This window comes from Zophobas morio, unplaced genomic scaffold (genome assembly GCF_036711695.1).
Source record: "Zophobas morio isolate AGI-343-1 ecotype UQ-CSIRO unplaced genomic scaffold, CSIRO_AGI_Zmor_V1 ptg000076l, whole genome shotgun sequence".
In the NCBI taxonomy this organism is placed as follows: Eukaryota; Metazoa; Arthropoda; class Insecta; order Coleoptera; family Tenebrionidae; genus Zophobas; species Zophobas morio.
This window is the reverse complement of record NW_026972181.1, coordinates 142,501-152,500: the sequence shown is the minus strand read 5'-3', so window position 1 is coordinate 152,500 and position 10,000 is coordinate 142,501. Positions and strand designations below refer to the sequence as shown.

General features: G+C 49.8%; 2 non-coding genes across 2 annotated transcripts; both read right to left on the bottom strand.

The window, feature by feature from the left end:
* Positions 1 to 2,070: 2,070 nt before the first annotated feature.
* LOC135143877 (5.8S ribosomal RNA) lies at positions 2,071 to 2,227 on the bottom strand. The gene has a single exon (XR_010282922.1). It is a non-coding gene; the product is annotated as a 5.8S ribosomal RNA (ribosomal RNA).
* Positions 2,228 to 3,098: 871 nt separating this feature from the next.
* LOC135143887 (small subunit ribosomal RNA) lies at positions 3,099 to 5,019 on the bottom strand. Its single transcript, XR_010282931.1, has one exon. It is a non-coding gene; the product is annotated as a small subunit ribosomal RNA (ribosomal RNA).
* Positions 5,020 to 10,000: the final 4,981 nt, after the last annotated feature.

Below are 10,000 nucleotides of genomic sequence, written 5' to 3'. Positions count from 1 at the left end.
TAAGCACGACGCTTCAGCGCCATCCATTTTCAGGGCTAGTAACTTCGGCAGGTGAGTTGTTACACACTCCTTGGCGGATTCCGACTTCCATGGCCACCGTCCTGATGTCTTAAGTTACCAACGCCTTTCATGGTATCCCATAAGCGTCGATTTAGGCGCTTTAACTCGGCGTTTGGTTCATCCCACAGCGCCAGTTCTGCTTACCAAAAATGGCCCACTTGGCACTCTGATTCGAGTCTCGCGGCTTCAATAGTTCGAGCAAGCCGGAGATCTCACCCATTTAAAGTTTGAGAATAGGTTGAGGCCGTTTCGACCCCAATGCCTCTAATCATTCGCTTTACCGGATGAAACTCGTGCGCTATGAGCGCCAGCTATCCTGAGGGAAACTTCGGAGGGAACCAGCTACTAGATGGTTCGATTAGTCTTTCGCCCCTATACCCAGTTCCGACGATCGATTTGCACGTCAGAATCGCTACGGACCTCCATCAGGGTTTCCCCTGACTTCGTCCTGACCAGGCATAGTTCACCATCTTTCGGGTCCCAGCGTGTACGCTCTTGGTGCGCCTCTTCTCGCGATGAGAACGAGACGCCCCGGGAGTGCGAGGCGGCAGCCGTAACGACCGCCCATCCTCCCTCGGTCCGCGCAAGGCGGACCTTCACTTTCATTGCGCCTTTAGGTTTAGTAATGTCCCAATGACTCGCGCACATGCTAGACTCCTTGGTCCGTGTTTCAAGACGGGTCCTGAAAGTACCCAAAGCTATAGCGTCGCAGATCGGCGTTCTAAAAGAAGACGAGGTCTGTCCGACGACCCACAGCCAACAGCCACCCGGGGACGGGACCGGCACCAGGTCCGATCACCGTCGCGACGAGAGCGCTTGCCGTAGGGCGGACGCCGAACAAGCGGCGGCCTCGCGCCATCTTTATACCGTCGAGCGAGCCGACCGGGAAACACCGCGGGTTCGTTCGGAAACGGCGAACCGTCCGAACGGGCTCCACCGCGGGCCTCAGACCGGCACCCAACGGATCGCGACGTCCTACAGGGGGAGAAGTGCACGCGTTCGATCGCAGTTCGGAGGACGGAAGGCGCAGACGACGCGTACGCCGTCCGTCACGCGACCGCCCAGCGCCACGATCGAGACACGCTGAATCTCCCCTTTCGACCTTTCGGGTTTCTCAGGTTTACCCCTGAACGGTTTCACGTACTATTGAACTCTCTCTTCAAAGTTCTTTTCAACTTTCCCTCACGGTACTTGTTCGCTATCGGTCTCGTGGTCATATTTAGCCTTAGATGGAGTTTACCACCCACTTAGGGCTGCACTCTCAAGCAACCCGACTCTGAGGAGAGATCCTCCCGTCACCGGCAGCGGTCACTACGGGCCTGGCACCCTCTATGGGCTGTGGCCCCGTTCAAGATGGACTTGGACGCGCCGCACGATTTCGGGATGACGGACCCTCCCTAACACCACATTTCCCGGCGTCCGGTTTCGGCCGCGGGATTCGGTGCTGGGCTCTTCCCTGTTCGCTCGCCGCTACTGAGGGAATCCTAGTTAGTTTCTTTTCCTCCGCTTAATAATATGCTTAAATTCGGCGGGTAGTCTCACCTGCTCTGAGGTCGCAAGATCGAATAGATCTGGAAATGGATCATTTTAATACGCAAACGATCATGGCACGTCGTCGACGCGGCCTTTACGGTCTTTCGTCGAACAGCGACCTGACGTCGTCGCGAGATACGTCACGCACGCCTCGGACACGACGGTCGCATCGTTCGACAAAATCAACGCCGTTATGGCCGTCGAAAGTCGATCGTTTTGTGCTTTACGTCTGCTGATCCGCCCGTCGAAGGACGACGACGAACTCCTTCGAAAAGAAAGTCCGACACGTCACCCCGACGGGCCGCTATCGCGTCTCCGGATGTCGCGTACGCCGGATCGTACTCGAAACGAACGAACGTTACGTAAGTCGTCTCGACATCGACCTCCAACGGCACGCGTCTAAAAAACATCCAACTCGCTCCGACGAACGCCACGCTTTCTCAAACGAGGCGAACCGAGCAGTCTTTGAAATTGACACGACCCTCAGCCAGGAGTGGTCCGGGAACAGTTTATCCGAGGACCGCAATGTGCGTTCGAAATGTCGATGTTCATGTGTCCTGCAGTTCACAAGTTGACGCGCAATTAGCTGCGTTCTTCATCGACCCACGAGCCAAGTGATCCACCGTTCAGGGTAATCTTTTAGAATATACATTAAGACGCACGTTCTCTCCGGCTCGCCTCGCGACGGCCTGGAACGTTCTGCGTCGAAATTCTCTCGGTTTCGATTGTTTATTAAGATAAAAAAAGAAAAAAAAAGAAAAGAGAAACTTTCGAACGACGTGTCGTCTTACTAATTCCATCTTTTCCTCTCTCTCTTTTTTTTTTTTGTTAGTCGCAAGACTTGATCTCCTTTTCTAAAGCAGAAGCTCAACCGCACAACGATCACTTAACCAAACAAACTAGGTGTGATTTCGTCAAACGGCGCTTCCTAGGAGCGTCTCGAACGACGTTTCGAATCGTCTCGACGAGAACGGCGGCATCGAGCCGAACCCGTCGGCCGGGCGAAAATCATTTAAAACCCACGGTAACGAAGACTAGCAAAGGCGCACGAAACGCCCCGCACGTACTTACGAAACCTGCGATCCGAATCGAACTCTTTGAGGTTCTTTAGCGGATCAAGGTGCCCGAAATGCCGTCTGCCCGATCGCACGACGAACGCGCGTAAAGGACCGGCGCCGCGAGTTCGCATCGGCATGACGCCTAATCCGACTCTGGACGATTCAATAGTTCGAGGACGTCGTGTGACGCCGTCTCTTAGACGCGTTTCCTCTTTCGCACCGATCCCCACGTGGGACGAGAGAAGAGAAGAGAACGCGCTTCGGAAACGCGCGACGGCACCGCTAAAGGCTGGACGTGCCGTCGTCTACGCCGCAGACGTCTTTAGATGTTAGATCGAGCGTGTACGTCGTCCACGGACGCGACATACTTCGCACGACAACAACAACACGATCAGACGATGGTGTGTGTGTGTCTGTGTAAAGACAGTGCGTGTGTTCGAGACACGTTAATGATCCTTCCGCAGGTTCACCTACGGAAACCTTGTTACGACTTTTACTTCCTCTAAATGATCAAGTTTGGTCATCTTCCCAGCGACATCGGCGACGCCGAAACGCCACCGCGTACCGGTCCGAAGACCTCACTAAATCATTCAATCGGTAGTAGCGACGGGCGGTGTGTACAAAGGGCAGGGACGTAATCAACGCGAGCTTATGACTCGCGCTTACTGGGAATTCCTCGTTCATGGGGAACAATTGCAAGCCCCAATCCCTAGCACGAAGGAGGTTCAGCGGGTTACCCGGGCCGCTCGGCCAGGGAGGACACGCTGATTCCTTCAGTGTAGCGCGCGTGCGGCCCAGAACATCTAAGGGCATCACAGACCTGTTATTGCTCAATCTCGTGCGGCTAGAAGCCGCCTGTCCCTCTAAGAAGAATTGTTTGTACGCCGACAGTAAAAACCGCGCACGGCCAACGGGCGAACCCGAGACCGGCGGGCCTTTGGGATGTCGAAATACGCCTATTTAGCAGGCTAGAGTCTCGTTCGTTATCGGAATTAACCAGACAAATCGCTCCACCAACTAAGAACGGCCATGCACCACCACCCACCGAATCAAGAAAGAGCTCTCAATCTGTCAATCCTTCCGGTGTCCGGGCCTGGTGAGGTTTCCCGTGTTGAGTCAAATTAAGCCGCAGGCTCCACTCCTGGTGGTGCCCTTCCGTCAATTCCTTTAAGTTTCAGCTTTGCAACCATACTTCCCCCGGAACCCAAAAGCTTTGGTTTCCCGGAAGCTGCCCGCCGAGTCATCGAAAGAACGTCGGCGGATCGCTAGCTGGCATCGTTTATGGTTAGAACTAGGGCGGTATCTGATCGCCTTCGAACCTCTAACTTTCGTTCTTGATCAATGAAAGCGTTTTTGGCAAATGCTTTCGCTTCTGTCCGTCTTGCGACGATCCAAGAATTTCACCTCTAACGTCGCAATACGAATGCCCCCATCCGTTCCTATTAATCATTACCTCGGGGTTCCGAAAACCAACAAAATAGAACCGAGGTCCTATTCCATTATTCCATGCACACAGTATTCAGGCGAAGTTTTAGCCTGCTTTAAGCACTCTAATTTGTTCAAAGTAAACGTGCCGGCCCACCTCGACACTCAATGAAGAGCACCGCGGCGGGATTGAGTTGGGCCGCCCTCTCGAGCTAAGCCCACCGGCAGGACGTCCCGCGGCACGCCAGTTAACACCGCGAACGATGAACCGGCGGCGCGGGACACAGATTCGACTACGAGCTTTTTAACCGCAACAACTTTAATATACGCTATTGGAGCTGGAATTACCGCGGCTGCTGGCACCAGACTTGCCCTCCAATTGATCCTCGTTAAAGGGTTTAGAGTGTACTCATTCCGATTACGGGGCCTCGGATGAGTCCCGTATCGTTATTTTTCGTCACTACCTCCCCGTGCCGGGAGTGGGTAATTTGCGCGCCTGCTGCCTTCCTTGGATGTGGTAGCCGTTTCTCAGGCTCCCTCTCCGGAATCGAACCCTGATTCCCCGTTACCCGTTACAACCATGGTAGGCGCAGAACCTACCATCGACAGTTGATAAGGCAGACATTTGAAAGATGCGTCGCCGGTGCGAGACCGTGCGATCAGCGTAAAGTTATTCAGAGTCACCAAGTTGTACGATGACGGAGACCGCCACCGATTGGTTTTGATCTAATAAAAGCGCCCCTTCCGTTTCCGGTCGGGGCTCTGTTTGCATGTATTAGCTCTAGAATTACCACAGTTATCCAAGTAAATGTGGGTACGATCTAAGGAACCATAACTGATTTAATGAGCCTTTCGCGGTTTCACCTTAATTCGGCTTGTACTGAGACATGCATGGCTTAATCTTTGAGACAAGCATATGACTACTGGCAGGATCAACCAGGGAACTGCGTTCTCGTTCGGATACTCCGAAACTGAAAACTACACTTTCGTCGAAAGCGCGAGTGCGTGTTCGCGAAACGAACGCGTAGGAACGTAACGCCACGCTTAACTCTCTCTTTCGTTGTTTTATATACGAAAAATATCATACATAACGATACCGGTCGAAAAGTTTCGCGAGGAAACCTCCTGCGCCGGTTTAAAAGTTCAAACATTCTCCTCACTCTTCGCTAGATAGAATGCGACGGTGAGACGTGCCGAATTCTTTACAGAATCTGCACACGTTACGAGTATATTATATATTCTCGCTCGGAATGTAGGGAGTTGACGCAAATTTAATAGCTGTTCGATGCAACGAACGACGAATCGTGAAATTCGAACGTACGCCACCGTTTACAACAATGTAAGGTTGATCGCATAAGGACCGCCGACGATGGAACGTCCGCCGCATCCGCGATCTCGCTGTGCTGGACCGTCTTTCGAGGCAAGCTCGAACCCAATGAAGGAACTCAAGGATTCCATGAAATTCTAGGCGCAAACGCTCCGAGAGCCAAGTCTACTTCGGGTCATTTTCGACGGGTGCGATAACTACATTCTCAAAATTATCAACAAGACACACACACATACAAGGTTCGCTCTTATAATCATTAAAGGCACGACCACCAAAAGTAATCGCAACGTTTCGTTCTAAAAAGGTGAACGTATCGTCGTCTCTTTTTGTCGGGTCGGTCTGAATAACATAATAATGTCGTTGTTGAACATTATTTATTACAGAGAGAAACCAATGCGGTTAGCGTCTGCTATCATTTTTAGAGAATACGTAAAAACGCACAGTCTTAGAGACACCGAAGAACGGCCGGAACGTGCTGCGAAATTCATTTCGTCATAAATCCGAATTCCTTTTAAAAGTATTGGATAAGACTCGCAGACAGTCCGTGGTAACGCGAGCGAGAGGATGCAGTCGTTGGTCGGTATCTCGAGAGAACACCTCACACGCCACAACATCACTCCGCTACCTATAATAGCGCGCTTGACGTCGATCGGAGCCAAACGCTGCGAAGCGGCGACAGTGGTACGCGAGCAGGGGCGCGAGACACACCTCTCCCCGTCCGAGGTGCGCTCTGTCGGTGTGATGGCTCTTCGTAAAGAGCGGTTTGAACATTTTTCCACGGATTTTCGCAAGAAAAAAAATACGGCCGCATTGTGTTACGTAATCGAGGTAAGTTAGAATTTTTATTATAGCGATTTAGTTAATTTTAAAATACGTACCCGGTACGGGACGCCGTACTTCATAAATTTCGAACGCCGTACTTCATAAATTTCAAACGCCGTACTTTATAAACAACCAACGCCGTACTTCATAAACGACGAACGCCGTACATGTACTTTTAAAAAAATTTCCAAGTCCGGAGAAACGCCTTACTTTATAAAAGACGAACGCCGTACATGCACTTTTTAAAAATTTTAAGTACGGAAGAACGCCTTACTTTATAAAAGACGATCGACGTATATATAAAATGTTGTAAAATGAAATTTATTATATATGTCGAAATAACTTTCGAGAAGTTTTTTTTAATAAAAACGAGGGAGAATTGAAATAGCTGTAGCTGATTTTTTAAAACGAATTGTGCCATTCATGTTTTTTAATGCTTCAAACTGAATTTAAGTAACACCATAAATTTCGATTTTTTCAAGAAAACCTAGGGACACTCCCTCCTTTATTATATTACAGTGCCGGTACATGTATTTCCATACTTCACCGGCACTGACTTCACCCCACCTTAGGATCCTCACTGTATTATCTCCCTCACCCTCTACACCAATTTCACTCACCTTCACTCACTCCTATTCTCCTTTTCTCAAACACTCTCCTTGCAAACTCCATCAGTCCGTCATATACCTCTTTCGACCTCAACAATCTCTCTAACCGTCTCTCTCCTTCGTCCATCCATTCCGCCCATACACAACTCCCTCTCTCCTCATTGTATAACCTACACTCAAACAAAATATGCCGGACACTCTCTACACATCCACACCTACATTTGTCCGTTTCACTCAAACCTCTCTTATACAGGAACTCGTTCATACTACCGTGACCAGTCAGCAGAAACAACCCAAACATTCCCGGCTGAAACCATTCATTCTCCTTAACAAACCTCACATTCGGAACAAAATCATACGTCACCCTTCCCTTCTCACTCAACTCCCATCTTCTCTGCCAAACCTCCCATACTTTCGCCTCCAATACCTCCATTCTCCCTAAGTCTTCATTCACGCTTGTCCCTGTTTTCAACCACTCCAAATCTCCTGAATTCATTCCTCTCTTTTCCCTAAACATCACGCCTCTCCTAACAAACTCCAAATCCCACGGCAACTCACCCATTAACACTTGCATCGCATCCGTGCTCACAGTTCTACACAACACCATACTCGCATACACCGCACACCTCTGACATCTATTCACCAATTCTCTCGCATACCCAAACCGCAACACATCATACCACACTGCCACACCGAACGAAGCACACGCCACAACCAACCCCTTATAAATTACCCTTATCGCACCTCTCTTCAAACCCCACTCCTTCCTCAACACCCTCTTCAACTTCCCCATTATGTCAATCACCCTACTACCCAAACTCTCAACATGCGGCCTAAAATTCATGCGTTCACTCACCCTAATTCCCAAATATTTCACCTCCTTCACATACTTCACACTCTCACCCATCACCCTTACATTCGCCGGCCTATTATCAGACAAAAACCCTTTCAACAACATCATTACCGTTTTCTCCTTAGACAACTCCACACCCACTCCATTCCCCCATGCAGCCACCATCTCCATCAAATCCGTCCCCTCACTCTCAATTTCTCTCCTGCTGTCCGTCTCAATCAAACATAACAAATCATCCGCATACGCTACACACTTTATACCTTTCCTTTCAATCTCATTCAGCAATCCATTCATCATCAAGTTCCACACCGCCGGCCCACAGATAGATCCCTGTGGGCATCCCTTACTTACCTTCCTTTCAATCTCGTCAGCCTCTCCTACCACACACACTCTCCGATCCTCGAAATAGCTCACCCAACATTTAATCTCCTTGCACCCAACTTCCACCAACTTATTCAACACCTCACTCCAGCTCAAATTATCGAATGCACCCTTAAAATCCACAAACACTCCCATCACATACTTCTTTCTGGACTCCTCCACAACCTGTCTCACTCTCATCCATGCATCCTGTATCCCCACTCCTTTCACAAATCCAAACTGGGCACTCGACATTTTCCCTTCCAATACCTTTCCCAATCGCTCCACTAACACTCTCTCAAACACTTTCCCCATAACACTTAAAAGGCAGATAGGTCTGTACGACCTCTTCAAGGACCTGTCCTTATCAATGCCTTTTAAGAGTATGACCAGACGCGCAACCTTCCACTCCTCCGGCACCCATCCTTCTCTCAAACACGCATTAAACAATTCCAACACATACTCCGGTACCACCTTCCACACAACATCCACCATCTCAGGCGTTATTCCATCCATTCCCGCTGATTTCCTCTTTCTCATGCACCCCACACTCCTTTCAATCTCTCCAAAACTTACTCTCTCCACAGTGCTTTCCTCCCTTTCATACAACCCATAATTCACCGGGACGTCAACCGGGAAAAACTCGTCTAACAACACCTCAACCGTTTCTCCCCAAGTTACTGTTTTTCTATCCCCATCCCATACTCCTACCAGCCCTTCGCTCCTTTCTCTCCTGCAAAGCTTATACACCGCTCCCCATGGATCTGCATTGCCAACGGTTCCAACAAATCTCCTCCACCACGACACCTTCGCCTCCTTCAAAGCCTTCTTGTAACCTTTAAGCAAGCCCTGGTACTCCGAACTATAGAACCTATTCCCCTCCACACTACCCAACTCCTTTCGTGACAATTGCCATTTTTTGCGTGCCTTTGCAACGCGACTTTTTAACAATTTCAGTTCCTCAGTCCACCAGGCTGCTTTCTTCCCTTTGGCTTTGACAAACCTCCTCGTCGCTTTGTCCATGGCAATGCAGATCCAGCGATTCAAACTTCCCAGTTGTTCCCTACCCGTTAATCTTCCAAAATTTCCTATACCTACCACGTCAGCTTCCTTTTCCAACTCCGACTTGAATTTTTCCCAATTGACGTCCCCCATTTGCCAACCTTTTCTCTTCCTCCTTCCTCCTTTTACACTTTCACTCACACTTCTCACATCAATCATCACACTGTTGTGATCACTCACACCCCAATCACACTTAACCTCCCATGCTACACATTCAAAACTGTCCAACCATCCAACATTCACCACCGTAACATCTATATCCGACTCCCCCATCGGTCCACTGAAGGTGAACAGGTCAGACGGCCTGTTCAGCACTTCCAGATCCAGTTCCCCAATTAACTCCTCCAGTTCCCGTCCTCTTTCCTCACTCCTACGACCTGCCCTCACAAATTTGCTGTGCCATAAGGGGGAGACGGCATTAGCATCCATTCCTATCAGCAACGCTCTTCCCTCACTACCATTCACCACTTTCCTCATCCACTCCAAATACGGACCCATCTCATCACCATGCTTACAATATACAGACGCCACACACATGCTACCCGTCTCACAACTTAAATTCACACACACTCCTAAATTCGCACCTTCCACACTCGTTTGCACAGCATCTACACCTCTCCCATCTATTAACACCGCAGCCATCCCATCGACATCTGACATATATACTTTCATATCACCAGGCACTCCCACAACACAACCTTCTCTCAAATACGGCTCCTGCAACAACGCCACCCTCACACCATTCTCCCTCATGCATACTACCATGTCACACGTCACACTATAGCTCCCCTGACAGTTTATCTGCAGGATCCTAAGGCCCATAGATAATCCTCGTTACCCACCCCAACCGCTGTGCAAAAACCGGGCACGCACTCGAAAACACCGAGTGCTC